The sequence below is a fragment of the Bos indicus x Bos taurus genome, chromosome 15, assembly GCF_003369695.1.
Source record: "Bos indicus x Bos taurus breed Angus x Brahman F1 hybrid chromosome 15, Bos_hybrid_MaternalHap_v2.0, whole genome shotgun sequence".
In the NCBI taxonomy this organism is placed as follows: domain Eukaryota; kingdom Metazoa; phylum Chordata; class Mammalia; order Artiodactyla; family Bovidae; genus Bos; species Bos indicus x Bos taurus.
Genome location: NC_040090.1, coordinates 27,529,150 through 27,550,923, shown reverse-complemented (window position 1 = coordinate 27,550,923; position 21,774 = coordinate 27,529,150). Strand labels below are relative to the sequence as shown.

The window sequence follows — 21,774 nt, the reverse complement described above, 5'->3', positions numbered from 1 at the left end:
TATACTGTCACCCTGCTTATTTAACTTATATGCAGAGTACATCATGCAAAATGCCCGGGTGGATGAAACACAAGCTGGAATCAAGATTGCCCCGAGAAATATCAATAACCTCAGATATGCAGATAACACCACACTTATGGCTGAAAGCGAAGAGGAATTAGAGTTTCTTGATTAAGGCGAAAGAGGAAAGTGAAAAAGCTGGCTTAAAACTCAAGATTCAAAAAATCATGGCATCTGGTCCCATCACTTCATGGCAAATAGATAGGGGAACAATGGAAACAGTGACAGACTTTATTTTCTTGAGCTTCAAAAATCACTGCAGATGGTGGTTGCAGCCATGAAATTAAAAGACGCTTGCTCCTGGGAACAAAAGCTATGACCAACCTAGACAGCATATTAAAAAGCAGAGACATTACTTTACCAACAAAGGTCCATCTAGTCCAAGCTACGATTTTTGCAGTAGTCATGTAAGGATGTGAGAGTTGGACTATAAAGAAAGCTGAGTGTAGAAGAATTGATGTTTTCAAACTGTGGTGTTGGAGAAGACTCTTGAGAGTCCCTTGGACAGCAAGAAGATCAAATTAGTCAATCCTAAAGAAAATCAGTCTTGAATATTCATTGGAAGGACTGATGCTGAAGCTGAAACTCCAATACTTTGGCCACCTGATTGGAAGAACTGACTCATCTGAAAAGACCCTGATGCTGGGAAAGATTGAAGGCAGGAAGAGAAGAGAACAAAAGAGGATGAAATGGTTGGATGGCATCACTGACCTGATACGACTTGATGGACAAGAGTTTGAGCGAGCTCCGGGAGCTGGTGATGGAGAGGGAAGCCTGGTGTGCTGCAGTCCATGGGGTCTCAAAGAGTCAGATACGACTGAGTGACTGAAATGAACTGACTGAGTGTTTATTTATTTACTTTTGGTTGCACTAGGTCTTCTTTGCTGCGAGAGGGCTTTCTCTAGTTGCAGCGAGCAAGAGCTACTCTTCATTGTTTTGCATGGGTTTCTTGTTGTGATGGCTTCTTTTGTTACGAGCACAGACTCTAGGCCCAGGCTTCAGTACTTGCAGAATGTGGGCTCAGTAGTTGGGGCACAAGAGCCTAGTTGCTATTTGCCATGTGGAATCTTACCAGACCTGGGATCAAACCCATGTCCCCTGCATTAGCAGGCAGATTCTTATCCACCAGGTAAGTCCTAAACATCTTAATTAACGTACAGAGATAGCATGTTACAAAGCACCTCCAAGCCCCTGAATTCCTCGTATCTTCACCCCGTCCAGGGAACAGGGATTATTATCATTCCTATTGGGCAGATGTGGAGACTGAGGCCCAGGTAAATGAATGACCTGCCCAAAGTCACCAAGTCTGCCCTGACTACGGCCGCAGGCACCATGCTGGACAGCCACCAAACCCAGAGCTGAAGCAGTTGCCTAAAGAGGCAAACAGCACCACCGTCGCCTCACCCAGCCACAGCTATAACATCATTTGTGTAAAATCTCCTCAGTCTTACCCATCTCAGCTGCACTTGGGAGCAGGAGGTGAAGGCTGAACTCAAAGGAAAGGCCCCACTTCAGTTTTCCCCACCCAATGCCACACCTGCCCCATCCCTCATACCTGGAAGAAAAGAGCAAACAATGATTCGGGGGGAGGCAGGAGTCCGAGCCCGAGAGCCCTCCCAGCTCCCACCCCCAGTGGAAAGGAAAGCGGACTGGGAAGGAGCAGTGGCTGCAGCATCGCACCGCAGGTCTGAGGTAGTGAGGGCTCCAGGCCCAGCCTCAGCCCAGAGATAGTTCAGTTCTGCGGCGGGAACGCCCAGCGGTCTGAACGGTAGGTGCCCTTTGTCTGCCCTGGGCCCTGAGGGGCGCCCCTCCCCTCGCTGCCTTAGGGGAAGGAGGACTCCGCCCCTCAAGGCTGGGCTCTGCGCGGAGCCTGGAGCCAGGAGAGTAGAACCCAGAGCTTTGAAGGGGCCGCCTGCTGCTCACCAGGCGGCGTTCCCTCTTCCCCGCCTCGAGGAGGGGGTGGCGGGGGTGGAGGGGAGGGGCCGTGGGGAGGGCCGCGGTGGGGTGAGGGTGGGGGGTTTGGGGCTACCAATCTCTTAGCCTTGAATCAACGTTATGATAATTTTTAAAACTGGCCTGTCTCCAACCTGGGCCGGGTCATTTACAGGATGGTTCGGTAGTGATGATGACGCTCTTCTGCCCTCCAGCCAGACTCAGCCTGGCCTTGGAGTAACAAACAGGCCCACTGACCTGTTTTCCCAGTAGAAGAGCAGTCTTTCCAGGCTCGTTCTCATACTCCCAAGAACACAGAAACGATGTCAGTTTTTAAAATGTCATTTTGTTTGTTTGTTTGTTTTTCCTTTACTCCTGGTGTCAAGTGTTTGGAGCTATAGGTAAGAGATTGGATGTGTGTTCTAGAAAGTTCATTTGGCTGTGGGACAAGGGATCTGAGGGGCAGGAGGGGTCCTGGGGGGAGTGAGGAGGTGATGTGTAAGGGGTCTGGGAGAGAGGAAGAAGTGGGGAGAGTCCAGAGGTTCTGGGAGATGGAATGGGCAGGGCGTGCACTCAGGCAGGGGCCGTGGGAGGGGAGGGGCGTGCTTGTCAGGACTGACAGGAAGGCTGGCTCAGGTCTGGCCCTTTGGGGTGACGGGGCATGGAGGGGTCCAGCATGGAAAAGCTCTGTGGGCACTGCCCGTGGAGAGTGAGTTGTCCTGGGAGTCTAGGGGGCACGCAGGGCCCCTCACGCCACATACCAACCCGCCTGGGGCCCTCCCTCATTCACCCCACAGCTCCCCAGCATGCAGCAGAGGACAGGAATCCCCGAGTGTCTTCAGAATGTTCCACACTGGGTGTCAGCTACGCTCCCCTACACCTCACCACCCCGCCCCTGCCCCCTCCACAGCAGCCCTGTGAGGGCTGGAGGCTCTGCCACAGGGCAGGACCCGGCTGACAGCTTCTGAAGGACCCCACCCCACCCCTGTGTGAGCAGTGCCAGGCTCTGCACAGTGGGGAGAAGAGAGCCCCCCAAACTCTCAGAGATTGGAGACAGCTACCTGCATGGTCTGAGACTCCTGACACAGCCCCCCCTCCCACCCAATCCTGGCTTACATGGGCATCAAGGAGGCCTGCCACAGTGGGGCACGTGCTCCCTCTCACCCCTCAGGGCCCTCCCAGGTGCCAGAGTACCCCAAACCTTCAACGAAATCCGGAAACTTCCTGAGCAAATGAGCGCCTGTCCCCAGCTGCCTCAGGGGAAACCACCTTTTCCTGGCTGCCCTGTGGACCTCAGTGTCTCTTAAGCCCCAACCAGGACCCTCTCGGCACCCAGTTCAGCAGAATAGCCCCCCCTATTCCTCACCTCCCCCTCCCAGCCTCAGTGCTGAGCTGGGAGCCTAGAGCCACTTCGGGAGTCCACACTCTGCCCCAGGGAGGGCCAGGGGCAGGTGCCACCTCCTCTGGGTCCCAGATGGTCCAGGAAACACCCACACGTCGTTACTCCCCGACCTCACCCACCGGTACTGGCCTGGGCAGGACACTGGAGAGTCCAGGAGCCACTGGATCCAGCTGCCCCTCCTTGGCAGGGGCTTTGGGCACCAGATCCACTTCAGCACCGTCCGTTTGCTGAGGCCTCGGGCAGTGTATTCCCACCAAGACGAGCTCCAGGATCTGCAATTCGCAGGGCTCGGTGTGGGAGGATTGAGAGCCTCGTGAGTATGCGCTGAACTCTTTGGAAAACTGGTGGTTTCACATGGCTTTACTCCATGACCCAGTGATTCCATTCCTATGTGTTTACCCAAGAGAATTAAAAACGTGTGTCACACAAAAGCTTGCAGTTGAATGTTCCTAACAGCATTATCCATAATAGGCCCAAGGTGGAAAAATTCCAAATGTCCATCAAAGGATGCATAGATAAGCAAAATGTGGTAAATACACACAGAGGAACATTATCCAGCCATGAAAAGAAATGAAGTTCTGATTCATGCTGCTGCTGCTAAGTCACTTCAGTCGTGTCCGACTCTGTGCGACCCCATAGACGGCAGCCCACGAGGCTCCCCCGTCCCTGGGATTCTCCAAGCAAGAACACTGGAGTGGGTTGCCATTTCCTTCTCCAATGCATGAAAGTGAAAAGTGAAAGTGAAGTCGCTCAGTCATGTCCGACTCATAGCGACCCCATGGACTGCAGCCTACCAGGCTCCTCTGCCCATGGGATTCTGATTCATGCTACCATGTCAATAAACCATGAAAGTGGTACGCTAGGTGAAAGAAGCTGGATTCTATTTATATGAAATGTCTAGATAGTCAAATCCATAGGGATAGAAAGTAAATGAGTGGATTTCTTTTCTTTCTTTTTTTCTTTTTTGGTCACTTTGCATGTAGGATCTTAGTTTCCTGACCATGGGTCGAATGCAGCGGCCCCTGCAGTGGAAGCGCAAAATCTTAACCACAACTTCGTGAATAAACTAAAATCCACTGAATGTGATACTTTAAGATGGTGATTTTTTATGGTATATAAATCATCTCAATAGTGGCATTTTAAAAGATACAGTTAGAAGACAGACACTCCTTACTCCCCTCCCTGCCCTGTTCTGTATCTTTCCATCCCCTCAACCTTCTAGCCTGCTTCCATCACATCACTATCTCATCTGTTCCTGTCCCATTTCCTTTGCACACAAGAGAGACAATTATGTATGTTCTTATAGGCTCTTCCTTCGGAGAAGGCAATGGCAATCCACTCCAGTACTCTTGCCTGGAAAATCCCATGGACTGAGGAGCCTGGTAGGCTGCAGTCCATGAGGTCGCTGAGAGTCGGACACGACTGAGCGACTTCACTTTCACTTTTCACTTTCATGCATTGGAGAAGGAAATGGCAACCCACTCCAGTGTTCTTGCCTGGAGAATCCCAGGGACAGGGGAGCCTGGTGGGGTGCGGTTTATGGGGTTACACAGAATCGGACACGACTGAAGCAACTTAGCAGCAGCTTCAGCAGGCTCTTATATGAAGAGGAGCATACTGTATAGATGATCTTGGCTTTTGCTTTTTTTCACTTAATAGTCCTTGCTGAAATTCATGCCATACAAATCCAGAGATCTTGCTCATTCTCTTTCTTTTCTTCCCTTTTTTTTTTTTTTTAACAACTGCATAGTGCTCCTTTGTCTAGATATGCTACGCTGCTGCTGCTAAGTTGCTTCAGTCGTGTCCGACTCTGTGTGATCCCATAGATGGAAGCCAACCAGGCTCCCCCATCCCTGGGATTCTCCAGGCAAGAGTACTGGAATGGGTTGCCATTTCTTTCTCCAATGCATGAAAATGAAAAGTGAAAGTGAAGTAGCCCAACCTTGTCCAACTCTTAGCGACCCCATGGACTGCAGCCTACCAGGCTCCTCCACCCATGGGATTTTCCAGGCAAGAGTGCTGGAGTGGGGTGCCATTGCCTTCTCCGAGATATGCTATAGTTTATCCAACCACTCTCCACGTAGGAGTACATTGTTGGCAGTATTTTTTAATAATGTCATTTATTTATTTTTGGCTGTGCTGGGTCTTTGTTGCTATGTGGGCTTTTCTCTAGTTGCGGTGAGCAGGGGCTACTCTCTAGTCGTGAGGCAGAGGCTTCTTACTGCCGTGGCTTCTCCTGTTGCAGAGCATGGGCTGTAGGGCGTGGGCTTAAGTAGTTTCAGCTTGTGGGCTCAGTAGTTGTGGCTCCCGGGCTCTAGTTGTGGTGCGGGGACTTGGTTGCTCCTTGGTATGTGGGATCTTCTCAGATCAGGGATCAAGCCTTGTCTCCTGCATTGGCAGGTAGATTCTTTACCACTGAGCCACCTGGGAAGCCCATATTGTTCCCAGTATTTTGCAATTAAGAAGTAATGCTTCAATGAAAAACCTTTTGCGTATGCATTTTCACATTGTTGGAGGTCTAGCTTCAGGATAAATTCCTAGAAGTGGAGTTGCTGGGTTCAAGGGTGCGCATGTATTTAATTTCATTTGGTATTGCCAAATTTTCCTGGAGAGAATTGCACCAATTTGCATTCCCATCAGCAATGTATTCCCGCACCTGTTTCCCTTCAACCCGGACAGCAGAATGTGTGTGATTTTCCCCTTCAACCCGGACAGCAGAATGGGACTTTTTTTTTTGCCAGTCTGAATAGGTGACAAATGGTACCTATCTCAGTGTTATTTTCAGTTGCCTTTCTCTAATTGTGTCCTTGAGCATTTTTTCCCCATATGTTTGAGGACCATTTTTATATCTTTTCTGGTAAACTGTCTATTCATGCCTTTACTCTTATTTTATTACTGGATTTTTTAGTTTTGTTTTCAGTTTTTAAGAGTTACTTATATATTAGGGATATTTGCCCTTTGTGGTATTATGTTGAGACTATTTTCTTTCAGTTTGTCAGTTATCTGTGGACTTTATGCGTCATGCAAAGTTTTTAAATTTTCACGTGTGTGTATTAGTTGCTTAGTCATGTCTGACTCTTTGCGACCCCATAGGCTGTAGCCCACCAGGCTCTTCTGTCCATGGAATTCTCCAGGCAAGACTACTGGAGTGGGTAGCCATTCCCTTCTCCAGGGAATTTTCCCAACCCAGCGCTTGAACTCAGGTCTCCTGCATTGCAGGCATATTCTTTACTGTCTGAGCCACCAGGGATAAATTTTCACATAGTCAAATTTATTGATCTTTTCTTTACATCCTCTGGGTTTTGAATCATGGTTAGAAAGCCTTACCCAATATCAGAGCTAAAGAGGAAGTCCCCCATGTTTTCTTCTGGTCTTTGTGTTGTTTTAGTTTTTACTCTTAGAGCCCTAATTCACGTCATTTATTCTTTTGCTGGGTGTGACATATGGATTTAATTTTATCTTTTTTCAAATGGCTACCCAATTGTCCCCAGTACCATTTATAACAAAGTCCATTTTTAGAATGTATCAAAGATGGCTTCTCGAGTCACTGGGGTAAAGATGTGTTTGTGTCTGTTTCTAAATTTCTGTCTTTTGCAATTTGTCTATTCATGTACCAGTGCCACCCATTTCTAATGACAGAAGCTTTCTCTTTTTTAATCTCTGCTAAAGCTATTTCTTCCTCACAGTTTTTCTTTCCCAGTGTTTTCCTACCTGTTCTTGCATGTTTATCTTTCCAGATGGACTTTTCAACTCATATATCTTCATAAAACAGCTTGCTGGTAGTTTTATTTGGATTGTATTGAATTTACAAATTAAGTTAGGGAGAACTGACATCTTTGTAATGTTGACTTATCCTGTCCAAGAATAGGAGATGTCTTTCTGTTTGTTCTTAGTGTCTTTCAAGAAGGTTTTAAAATTTTCCTCATGTATTTTTATGCATTTCTCATTAAGTGTGTTCCTAAGCATTTAATTTTTTTTTAATTGTGAAAAGGCTTTTCTCCACCTTTCTGACCTCTGTTTATTGTTTGTATATATAAAAGCCATTGAATTTTGTATTTTAATTTTGTATCCTGCTATTTCAGCAAGGTCTCTTACTATTTGAATTAGTTTTATCATTGGTTCTCTGGGTTTTTTTTTTTTTTCAGGTATAACATTATATGATCTGCAAATAGATATATATATATTTTTCTTCTTTACTCAGTCTTAGGCCTTAAATTGATTTATTTTGTCTAGTTGTATTAGCTAATATCTCTGGTACAGTGTAGAATAGTGGTGTAGACAGTCTATTCTTGCCTTGTTCCTGATCTTCCAGTGTTTCTTAGTTAAATAAGATGTTTATTTAAGGCTTTAGGGCTACCTTTTACCATATTGAGAACATATCTCTCACTTCCTATTTCACTGAGAGATGTTATTATGAATTGGTGTTGAATTTTGTTAAAGACTGTCTTGGCATCTACAGGAAAAAATCATCGGACTTCCCTGGTGGTTCAGTGGTTAAGACTCCATGCTTCCACTGCAGGGGGCATGGATTTGATCCCTGGTTGGAGAGTTAAGATCCCATGTGCCATGGGGCAACTAAGCCTGCATGCCACAACTACAGAGCATGCCCCCTCCCCCCAGAATCATGATTTTCCCCTTAGGTTCATTAGTACGGTGCATGCTTGTTATGGGTTGAATTGTGTCCACCCCCAAAAGAAGTTGAAGTCTAACTCCTAGCACCTCATAATGAAATTTGGAAATAAGGTCTTTTCAGAGGTGACCAAATTAAAATGAGGTCATTAGTGAAAGTGAAGTTGACTCTTAGTGACCCCATGGACTACAGCCCACCAGGCCCTCCGTCCATGGGATTTTCTAGGCAAGAGTACTGGAGTGGGGTGCCATTGCCTTCTCCATTAACAGCAGCTAGGCATATTATATTTACTTGGAGCTGGTATACTTGGTGACAGCCTTAGTGCCCTAGGACACGGCGTGCTTGGCCAGCTCCCCAGGTAGCACCAAGCGCACGGCAGTCTGGATCTCCCTGGATGTGATAGTCGAGTGCTTGTTGTAATGCCTCGCCAGCGATGCGCTCGAAAACGTCGTTGACGCAGGATTTCATGATTCCCATGGCCTTGGACGAGATGCCGGTGTCCGGATGGACTTGATTCAGCACCTTGTACACGTACACAGAGTAGCTCTCCTCGCGGCTGCGCTTGCGCTTCTTGCTGTCCTTCTTCTGGGCCTTGGTCACAGCTTTTTTAGAGCCCTTTTTAGGGGCAGGAGCAGACTTAGCCGGTTCAGTCATGTCTATAATGACAACACCCAACAACACAGAAAGATCTTGAAAAATCCAACATGACCCGTGTCCTTATAAATGGGAACTTTGGACATGAGATTAGATACACAGGGAGAACACATGTGAACACAAAGGTGCAGATCATGGTGTTGTGTTATAAGCCAAGGAATGTCAAAGACTGCCGGCAAACCACCTGAAGCTAAGGAGAAAGGCGCAGGGCAGATCCTCCCTCACAACCCTCAGAAGGACCCAGCCCTGATGACACACTGCTCTTGGACATCTAGCCTCCAGATCTGTGAGACAGTAAATTTCTGTGTTTAAGCTGCCCAGTTTGTGGTGGCTTGTTACGGCAGTCCTAGCTAACATATACTATTAATGGATTTCCTAATGTTAAACCAACTTCATATTCCTGGAATCAATCCCACTTGGTTTTGGCTGGCTCCTAATAATATCCAGGATACTAACAAAATATAAGTAGTGTTTCAGAGTAGCATGGAATTGAGAGCAAGTCAGAGTTCATGTTTGTCTTTCGTATCCCTATTTTCCATGGTGTCTGCTCGTCCCTCGAGTTCAACATGGCTCTCCCCTTTCCTGAGCTCTCAGGAGAATACTGTTTGTTAGTTTTCTGTGTCCTGAAAAGTTCTGTGTGTCCAGCTCCACTCCTCTTCCTGAGATCCCATCCCCTTGGCTAGATGGCCGTGGGGGAACTGGTTAATGAGGTTACTTGAGTACTCCACCCCAAGACATTAAGCTCCGTATTGAGCCACTCCCCTTGCCAGCAGGTTTTCTTTGAAAGTAAAAACGTTAGTTCAGTCGTGTCCAACTCTTTGCAACCTGATGGGCGGTAGCCCGCCAGGCTCCTCTGTCCATGGAATTCTCCAGTGAAGAATAATGGAGTGGCTAGCAATTCCCTTCTCCAAGGGATCTTCCTGACCCAGGGATCGAACCTGGATCTCCCACATTGCAGGCAGATTCTTTACTGTCTGAGCCACCAGGGAAGCCCATGGGATCTTTAAAAGAAATTACTGTTTTTAAGAATTTCACTTGGGGGACTTCCCTGGTGGTCCAGTGGCTAAAATTTCACCCTCCCAATGCGGGTGGCCGGGGTTCAACCCCTGGTCAGGGAACTAGATCCCTCATACCGCAACTAAAAAACCACACATGCTGCAATGAAGGTCGAAGATCCAGCATGCTGCAGATAAGACCCGGCACAGCTAAATAAATTTTAACACAAAAGAAAAATTTCACTTGGGAAACTCTGTTATGTACAGGAGCAGTGAAGATAGGGGTCTGCTGTCCTGCAGTACAAAAGTTTCCCTCCAGGGCTCTGGTGGGGAGGAGGCTATGAAGTCCTGCAGAACTAGGAGGAGGGAACGGGCTCAGCTCTGGGTGACAGACACTCTCTCAAGAGAAGTGGAAAGGGCTGCCTTGTGAGGGAATGAGGTGTCCATTTGCAGGAGGATGTAGCAGAGGTGGGGCAGTCAGTCAAAGAGCCATCAGAGGTGAAGAGGAGGCGAGGGGAGAGAGGAGGAGGGGAAGGGCACAAGAGTGGAGTCAGACAGGGTGTATAGGATCCCAGGTCTGCCATTTCCTAATTGTGTGACTGGAGCATCTCCCGGAGGCTCAGTTCTGTCATCTGTAAAATGGGGCTAATGAGAGCTCCTGCCAAGGGTGGTTGTGAGAATTAAATGGGAAAAGCGCCTACACCGCAGGCCCCGTGATGGCACCGCTTGGTGAATCAGTTTATAACAACCAACCAGCAGGGACCTGGAGCCAGAGCATCATCAGAGCCCTGCCCCTTCCCCCCCCTCTTTTTGGGGGACCAGGCTCTTCCTGTCTTGTCTGGAAACCTCCCTCCCAACCCCCAACAAGAGCAAGGCCAATGCCTCTCCCACTCCACCAGACTGGGTGCCCTGGACACGTCACTGTCCCTCTCTAGGTCTCTTTCCTCATCTGCTAGAGGAGGTGGGAGCTGCCAGAGATGGGCTCTGGGGTGGGTCCTTCCAGTTCTAAGATCCTAGGATGGCTGGGCTTCTGAGTAGCCATGTGTACATGTCTCTGGTCCTGGGGACCCAGTGTCTTCACAAAACGAGGGGTTTGGGCTAGATGGAAATAGTAGCTAAGCCCTGCTGAACACTAACTCTCAGCCAGGGCCCACTCTAGTGCTTTATGTGACTCAGTCCATTTAATCCCCACAGCAACCCCGTGGGGTGGTGCTACTATCATCATTTTATAGGTGAGGTGACGGGGTCACAGAGAGTGTGGGTCACTTGCCCAAGGTCACACAGCTGACATGAACCCAGGCGGTGAGTCCAGGACACATTCTTGCAACCACCACGAAACTTTGTATTTCAGAGTGTTGTGGCTCTAACACTCTGAAATACATAAGGGAGAGCTAAGCATCCTGTGAACTCTACCCTTGTGAAGGCTGAACCAGCCACATTTTCTCAGCCAGGACCCCAGCTTCACTTATGAACATGTGGGAGTTGCCCAGCCCAGAGGCAGTGCTGCTCAATACCGCTTACCTATATGTGATCATCACTCACTTCTGCTAGAAGCCCATTTTACAGACAGAAAAATGAGGCTCTGAAAGGACAGTGGACTTGTTTGGATCACACAGCCAGTAACTGGCAGGGTGAGGACCCGAGCCCAGAACTCCCTGGCTTCACCAAGCAGTACTGTCTTTCCTAGAACAAGCCTCAGCCTCACCTGCCTGCACACTCCACCACTAACCCCAGAGAGGCAGCATGAGTTTAGGGCCCTGGAAGAGACACAAGAGGCCAGGTGGGGATGCTGAAGATGGGGGTAGGGCTTTGTGGTGGAGACATGACATTAGGGCCAAGCCTGATACCAAGATGTGCCATGTATAGAGGCAAGGAAGAGCCTTTCAGACTGTGCAGGTCCCCATTAGACAAGGTCTGAGTGCAGGGAAGCTGGGAGCCCTTGAGAGGAGCACTGGGAACCCCTGAGAAGAGCACTGAGAGCCTGGGGAGGCTGCATCCCAGGGCAGGGGCAGTGGAGTGCGATTTGCCTGGGACAGTCAGGCAAGGGCACAGCCTTGGAACATTGTTCTGTGGGCGGTGGGTCATGGCTACATATTTGCAAGGCTCTGTAAAGGACTGGACCTACACCTGGGAGTGGGGGGTTGGGGATGTCTGGGAGGCCTGGGACAGGCCATGAAGAGGCTGGGTTAGTCAGAGTGACTTAAGTACATGACATCACCCAAGACTGGGAACACTGGGCTTCCAGGTGGTCCTAGTGGTTAAGAGCCCACTTGCCAACGCAGGTAGATGTAAGAGACGCAGGTTTTATCCCTGGGTCGGGGAGATCCCCTGGAGAAGGAAATGGCAACCCATTCCAATATTCTTGCCTGGAGACTCCCATGGACAGAGGAGCCTGGCCGGCCACAGTCCATAGAGTTGCATAGAGTCCTACACTACTGAAGTGACTTAGTGTGCAGGGGAACACAGGAGGGAGAGATGGTGGGTCTGAACTTCTTCATCTTCGAAGTGGGCTGACCTAGGCCTCCGATGAGCATAATAAGCACGTCTGTCCTGCCATCCCAGAGCCCCTACTGTGTGCCAGGACTGGTCATTCACAAACCTTCTCTATCTTATTTGGGGAATATGCCCCTCCTTCTGTCCTCCCATCATTGCACAAGTAAATAAATATTCGATATGGGTCTGGAACCAGCTTTCCCCATTTGACAAGGGCCCTCTTTGCACCTCCAGGGGTCTGGGTCTGGCTCCTCCATCCCGAATTGGCACCCCACTCCAGTATTGTTGCCTGGAAAATCCCATGGATGGAGGAGCCTGGTAGGCTCCATCCATGGGGTCGCACAGAGTCGGATACGACTGAAGTGACGCAGCAGCAGCAGCAGCAGCATGGACATGAAAAGGGGCTTTCCTGGTGGCTCCCACCAGGAAAAAATCTGCCTGCAATGCAGGAGACCCAGGTTGGATACCTGGGTCTGGAAGATCCCCTGGAGGAGGAAATGGCAACTCAATCCAGCAGTCTTGCCTGGAGAATCACATGGACAGAGGAGCCTGGCCGGCTACAGTCCATGAAGTCGAAAGAGGTGGGACACGACTGAGTGACTATCACACGCACAAACACGGACATGGAGATGGGTGCTCGCCTCTTCGTGTCCTTCTTTTCCCAGCCCCCTGGCTCAGTGCCAGCCTCGGCTGGGCCCTGGGGGACTCCTGGAGATGTAGGGAGGAAGGGACCGGAGAACACGGGCCCGATCAAGCGGTCAGGGGTTGGGCTGAGGCGCGCGGGCCCCCAGATCCTCTCCTACTTTCCAGCGGGAACTCCGCAGCCACCTCACGCCCGGGTCGCCTCGGAGCTCGGCACCAGTTCGCATGCGCATCAATCCTGTCCCTTCAGCCTCGCTGGAAACCACGCCCCCGTCCCCAGCTGGGCGGAGGCCGCGGGGCCGGGCGGGCCGCCGAGGGAGTCCTAGCTCGAGCCCCCGCCCCAGGCCAGCCCCAGCCGATCGCGGGCCGGAGCCGGAGGCCACTAAGTGGGGGGAGGTCCAGCCTCTGTTCCGGTGCCGGCGCCGAGCGCTGCATCCCCGAATCCGCTGGACCCGCGGCGGCGCGGCAGGTAGAAGACGCTGCGCAGAGGGAGGCGTGTGCGAGCGCGCGGGTGTTCATGTGTGTTTCGGGGGTGTGTGTGTACGGGTGCATTGCGGGGCAGCGCGTGCCCTGTGATCACGAATCGGTGGGTGTGGGGGTACACACCCCGCCGCTGGGGAGGAAAGAGGTGAGCGCTGGCTTTGAGGCCCCGGGGTGGAGGGGCGAGGACCGCCTGGGATCCGCCCCGGCCCCCGGGGCTCTCCCCACCCCCATCCGCGACGAGGGGCGTCTTCCCACTGCACCTGGGTGTTCCGGAGCTGTTTTCTTAGTTCATACCAGCTGGGGGGTTAGCTCCCGGGGCTTGACTGGCTCTTCCCCTCCTCTTCCTCAGGATTCCCTTTCCTATCCCTTCCCAGACCTCCACCCTTTCAATTCTACAACCCCTCCGGGGTGCTTCCCCATCCCCCGTCCCTGGCCGCTTGGGAAAAGGGGCAAGGCCAAAGCCGGTTCCCTTCCTGATCCTCTTGTCAGGTTGGATAGGGGCCTTTTCCCTGGGCTGCAGGGCTTGGGTGTATGTGTGAGGGGGCCGGGGAGGCAGGCAGAACTGGGGGAGAATGGGTCTTGCGCTTCTCGGATCATGCTTCCCTCCTTCAGAGTTGGGAGTCGGAGGAGACCCACCAGGGTTCCAGAGGTGAAGCAGGACGGATGATTAACAGGTGCCAAGTTCTCTCCAGGTTTCATTTCCTGTGGTGAGAGTCAACCCAGACCCCACAGGGTTGAGGAGAGTGGGGCTCAGAGGGTGGAGGCTACTCTTGCTCTCAGGACTGCTAAACCAGAATTTTGTACCTGAGTTGGCCTGGCTCTCAAATCAGAATCCTTTCCCTGCACTAGCAGCTAGAGAGAAGTGCGAGGTCAATTATTTTTAGGATTCTGGGGAGGGAGAAATCTGGGCAGACTTCCTGGAAGAGAGGGAGTTTGAGAGTGGGGCTCAGTCTACCCATACTTAGGTGAGGACTCCTGAGGGAACTATTGTTCTGCTGCAAGGATTGAGACCCTCCTACCCAGGGTCTTTGGGCCTGGCCTTTGCTGCGGTCTGGAGTTCCCCGGGTGGGGGTGGGGAGGCCTGGCTGCTTTCCCTGCTGAGGGCGGGGCAGGGTGGACCCAGCTGTTGCTGCTTCAGGCCAGAGCTGGAAGCCAGGACATCGAGGTGCTTAGGCGGGGTCATTACCCTGAGGAACCTCTCTTCTGACTGATGAAGCGGATGGGTCAAACCCGGAAGCCCCTGCCCAGAGTTGCACACCAATGCACCCAATGCACCCAAACCTCGCCCCTGCCCAGGAGCTGGGCGAGGTTTCACTGTGAAGGATACATCTGTACTGGGTGCTGAAGGATGAAAAGTTCACCCAGCAGAAAAGAAAGGGCAGGGCACTGCAGGCCTGGGGATAGATGAGTGAAGGCCTGGAAGCAGGCAACTGCATGTGGTCCAAGGGTAGGGGCGAGAATGACAGCGAAGTGCAGCGTGCCGCAGTGGATGGGGTCCCAAAGAGTCGGACCAGAGTTAGGGACTGAGCAACGACAAAAAAGGGCATTAGATCATCAGATGTGTGGCTCTGTGGTGGGCGAGTTGCTCTGGAGGCCAGTGAGCAGAGGGCCAGAGCAAGGAGAAGCCCCCTTCTCTTTCCCCTTGCCTCTCCCCTTCCCAGCTCCCCACCCAGACTTGGCTTGGCACCCAAGGAGGGATCTGATAGGGCTTCCCATGGGAGAGGGGTGGAGCATGGGGAAGGGTGTCTGGGGGAGCCCTTTCTGAGTTGGGGCCACCACTGGCGGTGGAGCAGGTTTGGGGAAGTTGATGAGGTGTGAGAGGCCTGTGGGTTTTGGGGGGTGTGTGTTGGGGGGGTGACGTCCAGAACACTGGTCCCAGACCAGTGCTGTCTCTGGCTGCTTCTGCCCTTGACTTCCCTGCAGGCTCCCGGGACAGCCCTGAGCCCTGGTGCCTGAATGGGAGGCCCTCTTGGAGCCCCCAGTGGGCACTGCAAAACCTGCCTCCATGACCTCTCCTACCTGCAGGGCCTGACATGTGTCAAGCTTCCTCCCAGCCGAGACTGGCTCTGCACGTGACCTTGAGGCAGGAAACTTCCCCTGTGAGTCTCAGTTTCTTCATATGTGAAATGGGGATAAATGCTGCCTAAATGTAGGGATTCGGGGGTTGATGATGAAGTTAATTTGTATCACTAAAAGTGCATTACAAAGTACATGGTGTTTAGTCGTCATTATAACTAATAACTATAACTATAATAACATATAACTAACCGCATCACTTAGTCCTTTCTTCCCTGGGGAAGGAACAGCCCAGAGGAAGGAGGGGCCGACTTTGGGAGAAGGGTGAAAGGAAAGAGGAAGCCCCTCTTGGCTTCTGTGGTTGGAAACTGTGGCCCTCTCAACCCACTCCCGTGGGTGGGCTTGCTCTCCGGGGCCAGGCAGGCAGGAGATCTGTCTGCTGCTGGTCTTCTCGCCTCACCCGGCCTTCCTCTGCCCTCCCATGTACTCTAGTGTTCTGAGTGCCTTTAAAAACCCCCCCACTCCACTCCTCTAGCCCCTCCAGAGACCTGCCCCTTCATGCCTTTCCTTTCTACTCAAAACATTCCTTGACTGGCAGTAGCCTCCCCCCGACCCCCCCGGGCCTTATCTTCAGGGCCCCCCACTCTGCAGCATCTCCTCCTCCCTGGGTTGATGGTGATGCCCTGGGATTGCCTCACTTGCTTTGGCCTCAGGCCTTGCCTTTCCTTGCTCGCTAACAGCAAAATGGGCCAAGTCCCTTTGGGGTTCTAATCCAGGATGTTTTAGGAAGCCAGCCTTCAGGCTTGGATGTAGGAAATTGCGCAATGTGAGCATTTGCTTGCCTGTAATGGCCTGAGTTCCTGCTCCCGGTTCTAATTGCTCAGGGCTGTGTTTCCAGGGGCTCTGGCTTTCCCGAGGCTGCGGGTGTGAGGGAGGGTGCTGCTGGCTGAGGCATGGTGGCCTGTGGGTGTGGACTGTGGTTTTTTGCCACAGTGGTGGCTGTGGTCAGCTCTGGGACAAGGGGGCTGGTGGCCAGAGCAGACCAAGCCCACATTGGTAGCCAGCTGGCCAGCACTGTCAGGGTGTGCCCCGATGACCTCAGGACCTTGCAGCCCAGGGGACAAAAGGCAGACCGTCTGCTGGCCTGATCAGCCAGCCCCAGCCTCAGAGCCCCCTGCTGGGTACTTCTGCCAACAGGGTGAGGTGGGGGCAATCAACTGGTTTGTTACTAACAATAGTAACTAAGACACTGAAGTTTGGGGTGACTTTATTTTCCTTGGGAGCAGTTCAAGGAGTAACAGCTTCATCCTCACTCAGTTCCTCCAGCAGGAGAGAGGTATGAGGCTGCATACCTACAGGAGCTGTATTCATCGTATTCATTGCCTGTCGCTGCTGTGATAAATTAACACAAGTTTAGTGGCTTCAGTGGAGTAGGAAATGGCAACCCACTCCAGTGGGTTGCCTGGAAAACCCCATGGACAGAGGAGCCTGGTGGCTGACAGTCCGTGGGGTCGCAAGGAGTCGGACCCGACTGAGACACACTCATCCACACAGTGGCTTAAAACAACACAGGTTTATTCTCTTACTGTTTTGGAGGTCAAAGGTCTGAAAAGAGTCTTAGGGGCTAAAGTCAAGGAGTCAGGCTAGTTCCTTCTGGGGGCCCCAGGGCCGCCTCTGTTCCTTGTGGCTGTCCGTGTTCCTCGTGACCCCATCACCGCATCTCGCTACTTCCCTAGTCCCGTTGCCTTTTCCTCTTTTGGAGTCACATCTCCCTCTGCCCTCTTCTTAAGGACACCTGTGATTATTTTAGGATCTCCCCAGATAATCCAGGATAATCTCTCCATCTCAAGTTCTTTAATCACATCTGCAAAATCTTTTTTGCCGTATAAGGTAACATTTGCAGGTTCCAGGGACTATGGAGTCTGTATTTGGGGGACCCGTCATTCACCCTACCACAGGAGCCACCTGCAGTGTCATCGCAGGTCCCATTCTCAGAGATCCCCCAGGGGGTCACCCTCAGTGTCTGTCACCCTCAGCCTAGAGGCCTCGGCTGGCAGAACCTGGGCTGCAGCACCTCTGGGGCAGTGTGCTGGTGTGTCCCCAGGGGTTGCCCCAGTGACCAGACCCCATCCCGGGATCCTTAACATGCCGTCAGGTTAAGCCTTCCAGCATGCTTGCATGTGTGTTAAGTTGCTTTACTCGTGTCTGACTCTGTGCGACCCTATGGACTGTAGCCCCCCAGGCTCCTCGGTCCATGGGATTCTCCAGGCAGGAACAGTGGGTTGCCATGCCTTACTCCAGGGGATCTTCCTGACCCAGGGATCAAGCCTTCGTCTCTTACATCTGCTGCATCGGCAGGCAGGTTCTTTACCGCTGGCACTCCCTGGGAAGCCCCTTCCAGGGTGGAGTGCATCTCAGTGCATCTCAGTGGAGTGCATTCACTAACCCTAGTGTCGTGAGGGTCACTTGATCCCCACCATCACTGGGGAGGGCCAGGCTGGGAGCCGCATTTTGCAGATGAGTGCATCAAGGCTGACTGGGGCTAAGTCCTGCCTACAGGAGAGAGGGATGAGGGGAGCCGGAGTTGGGACAGGTTGGGCCAGAGAGCAGGAGACTGCATTTTACAGATGAGCGAGAGCCCTGAGGCACAAGGAAGGTAACTGTTGTGCCCCTCCTGGGCCTCTGTCTCCCCATCTGATGATGAGCGTGCAGACGGGACTTTCTGAGGCTCTGATTTTCCCTTTGGGCACAGGGAGAAGGAGCTGGCATTGCGTTCAAGGCTGCCTTGGGCGAGAATGTGACATGGGGCAGAGCAGAACGTGGAGCCCAGAGGTGCTGCCAACAGGTTGCTCACCCCGGAAGGAGATGAGTTTGTCATCTGGGAGGTGGGGAGCCTCATGGTGCCTCCAAGGAAGGATTTGCAGCCAGCCTCCCGGAGATGGCCTGGCTGTGTGCTGTAGACCCCGCCCCAGTATTGGGTCTCCATTTGGTCTCTCCAGCCAAGGCCATGCTCTGGGGTCGTTTCTGCAGCCTGGCCTCCCTGCCTGCCTCCTGGCCTCCTTTCCATCCAGCCGTCTTGTAAATTGTCCAGTAGCCCAGCACCCTCGCTGGTCTTTCAGGGTCCCCACGACCCTGCTGTGGCAGTGTGGCCTGCAAGCCCCTTCTTTCTTCCTTTCCCCTGTGCCCTGTCCTCCAGCCTTGCCTAAATGTTTGTCTCCTCCCAGAAGGTTCCATCTTCCTCCAAACCTTCCACTTCTGTCTGGAAAAATTGCAGCCCACCCTTGGAACTCCTGCTTTGATGCTGCCTCCTCCGTGAGGCTTTCCAGCCCCATCTGAATGAACCACTGTCCTCTTAGAGAGCTCTCTCCGCCTGGTGCTGGGGTCACTGTCCTCCACCAGGCTGACTTCCCGGACTGGGCCCTGTCTGACTCCTCACTGCCGCCTTGGCCAGAGCAGAGCGGATGTGTGAAGGCTGAATGGGAGCACGCAGCTAACTGGGACTCCCTGGGGCTGATCAGTGGGTCACTGTCTTTGCTTGAGGGAGGGTGTGCTGGGCCAGGCAAAGCAGAACTCTGGTGTGAGATGCGCCCCTGACTGTCCTGAATGCATCTCTTCCGTCTCAGAGCTCATCTGTGTGATGAGAAGAGTAGAGCTCATTTCTGAGGGTATGTAGGAGCTTGACCCAGGAATTGAGCCGTTTCCCAGTCTGAGAAATGGGCACCATCCCCACCAGGTTTCCAGCCTTGAGCTTTGGTGGCAGGTGGTTCTAGGGGCCGAGACTGCCTGTGCAGGAAGCAGGAAAAGAGGCTGCTCTGGTGACAGACAACATAGCTCATTGGAGAAACGCAAGAAGCGTCCGCTCTCCACCATTCAACAGTGAGAGCCGGCCGGCCGGCGAGGACAGGGCTGGCCTGAGGTCACACAGTGCTGGAGAGCTGAGGAAGCTTCAGTGACCCGATCAAGTCTCGTTATAGTCAGGCTGCTACCCTTGTGTGGAGTGAGCAGCACCTGTGACCCCCTCTCCCCAGTAGAAGAGAGAAGGGCAGCAGCGTAGGTGCTCATCTGCCCCGTGCCCCGCACCCCCCCCCCCCCCCCGACTCTCCAGCATCTTCTCACCAGGATGTGGTGGCCTGGGTTTCAGACCCAGTGACTTTCAGTGCCCAAACCAGCTGGTTGCCCTGCTGGAGGCTGAACCTTGGCCCGCCTGCTGCCCGGGAAGGTTTCCAGCTTCTCGGGGCCCTGCCCACGCCCGGCAGATCCGGCTGGATCTCACCTGTTTGCCGAGGCTTCCCAGCCCCGTCTGCACAACACCCGGGTCTCAGTGGGACCGCGCAGGGTCAAAGGCCCAGGGGCTCAGCCAGAGCCACCCAGCGAGCTGACCCCGAGGCTGACGTTCCCCCCAGATACACTGCAGAGGCCGTCAGTGCCCCAGGACCACTGTCCCCCAGGACCACTGTCCCCCAGGACCAGCGCGAGAGGCTCTGCGCCCCCAGCATGCCTGGCCCTGCCCTCCAGGCCCCCTCATCCCTTAGCACAGGGCATTTGGTCAGGTTTATGTATTAGAAAGATCACTGCAGCTGGGTGGAGACTGGATTAGACAAAGACACGATAAGGGGAGGGCAGTGGAGAAGAAAGACAGGATTTCCCAGCCCCGATGCTGCCTGCTCAGCTAGCCTTGGCTGGAGTGACTCATGGAACCTGGCCCCCCGGCTCTGCTGCCGGAGCCAGCTCACCCTCCTCCTGTGCTCTCCCCGCTGCCCTGCCATTGTTCCTCGGCCCATGGTGAAGGGAGGGAGGCGATCCTGGAGGCCAAGTTCAACCACAGTAGGATGGAGGGATGTGTTGATGGTGGCTTGTGGGGCAGAAGGGAAACAGGAATGGCTGTCGGATAAATGGGCGTGAACAGTTGATAAAACCCAATCCATGCAAAGAGCCAGGCAGTTACCAGGGTTTGGGGCTCCTGGCCCCCTCCCTGGCCGCTGGGCTTCCCCGCCCTGGCTCCCAAGAGGCCCTCCTTGGCTCGCATTACTGCTTCAGCATCTGACCCTCCGTATCTCCCCTTGGCTTCCCCAGTGAAGGCCCATGTCCTGCAGAGCCGGTCCTGCTAGCTTTCCCCACTCCGAGGATCTGCTTCCACCCCGCCCCCCACCTTCTGGCTGTTACCTGGGGCTCTTCTGCCCTCCCTCCACCTGGAGTGCATCCTGCCCCTCTCCCCTGCTCATCCCCGCCTAGCCTTCCAGCCCAGAGACACCACCATCCTTCCCTCCCCTATTGCATGACTTCTGGGTGCCCTGACCGCAGTGTTTCCTGCTTAGTCTTGCTCTGCCTCTGTCCCCTGTGCCCCTCCTCCTGGGGACTGGACTGCCTGGGGGATCTGATCCTCTCCTGTGAGCTCAGGACCAGCCCAGAGGGATGCCAGTGAAGATGAGAACATTCACTGACTGTTCCTGGAATTGTAAGATGCAGCTCTTTGGCCCTTCTCTGGTCATATGGCAAAGGGGCCGGGGCTCTGTGTCGTGGAGTGGGATGTGGTGGGAGGTTGAGGAAGGGTGGGTGCGCTTAGCCTATCAGGCATCCTTGGCTCCTTCAGCTGGCCCTGGATCACTCCCCTTCTGCCGAGCCATGCTGCAGCATGGGCACCCACGGAGGGGTGTGGGGATGGGGGCCCAGAGGAGGGACCCCCCCCCCCACAGCGAGCCCTTTTGCGGTCTCCCTTTCACTCCCACAACAGGCTGGTCCCCAGGGACAGGTGGGTCTGCCTCCCACCCAGCTCTGAAACGTGTCTGCTCTCATCCACACATGAGCGCACAAGCTCTCTGACCTGCTTTCTGGTTTTTCCGCCCTGGTCTCGTCCTTCCCCAGTGCCTTCTCCGTGTGGCAGCAGGTGGATCTCAAGTCCCTCCCCTGCTCAGCACCCTTCCCAGCTCCATCAGCTCGGGATGAAGCCTGATCCCCTTCCAGAACCTCTGGCTGGGATCCCGCGCAGCCTGGCCTGTGGTCTCCTCCCGCACCTCCACTGCCGCCCTGCCTCAGCTCAGTTCCTGGCCTCGGGGCCCAGAGCAGCTCCTGAGCATGGTGCCTGGCTGGCTGGTGCTCCCTTCTCAGAGAGGGAGCTTTGGAGTTGTGTGTCCAGTGGGGTGTGGGCCTGCCACCCCCACCTTGTGGGTCCTCTCTTAGGGTTGAGCACTCCAAGGGTCAAAGCCACAAGTGGCCTGTGAGACGGAGAAGGAGGCCCACACCTGTGCGTGAAAAGGCCAGAGGCCAGGACTCTGACCCAGCCTGGGCTCTTTCCCTGCTCCATACCCCCTGGGTCATCTTGGGTGCCAGGCAGGACCCTACATACATGTAATGTCCAGTCTGTCAGGCTGGGCTACGAGGGACCCAGAACTGGTGAGATCTGGGTCACTAGATTCAGCGAGCCCTTCTTCCTGGGATATTGCGCTAACTTTTTCTGTTTATGACTTTTA

The 21,774-nt window shown here is 53.2% G+C and overlaps 1 protein-coding gene across 5 annotated transcripts in view; it reads left to right on the top strand.

The window, feature by feature from the left end:
- Positions 1-13,088: 13,088 nt before the first annotated feature.
- The window catches only part of CAPN5 (calpain 5), a 57,353-nt gene continuing 48,667 nt past the window's right edge, over positions 13,089-21,774 (top strand). The window contains exons 1-3 of one of the 5 annotated variants that reach the window (XM_027562810.1): positions 13,090-13,277; positions 13,904-13,998; positions 15,317-15,390. The gene's annotated coding sequence lies outside the window, so the exon portion shown is untranslated. Of the gene's footprint in view, positions 13,437-13,903; positions 13,999-15,316; positions 15,391-21,774 lie in introns of all 5 variants that reach the window. The other 4 variants (XM_027562811.1, XM_027562814.1, XM_027562809.1 and 1 more) reach the window with 4 other exon arrangements.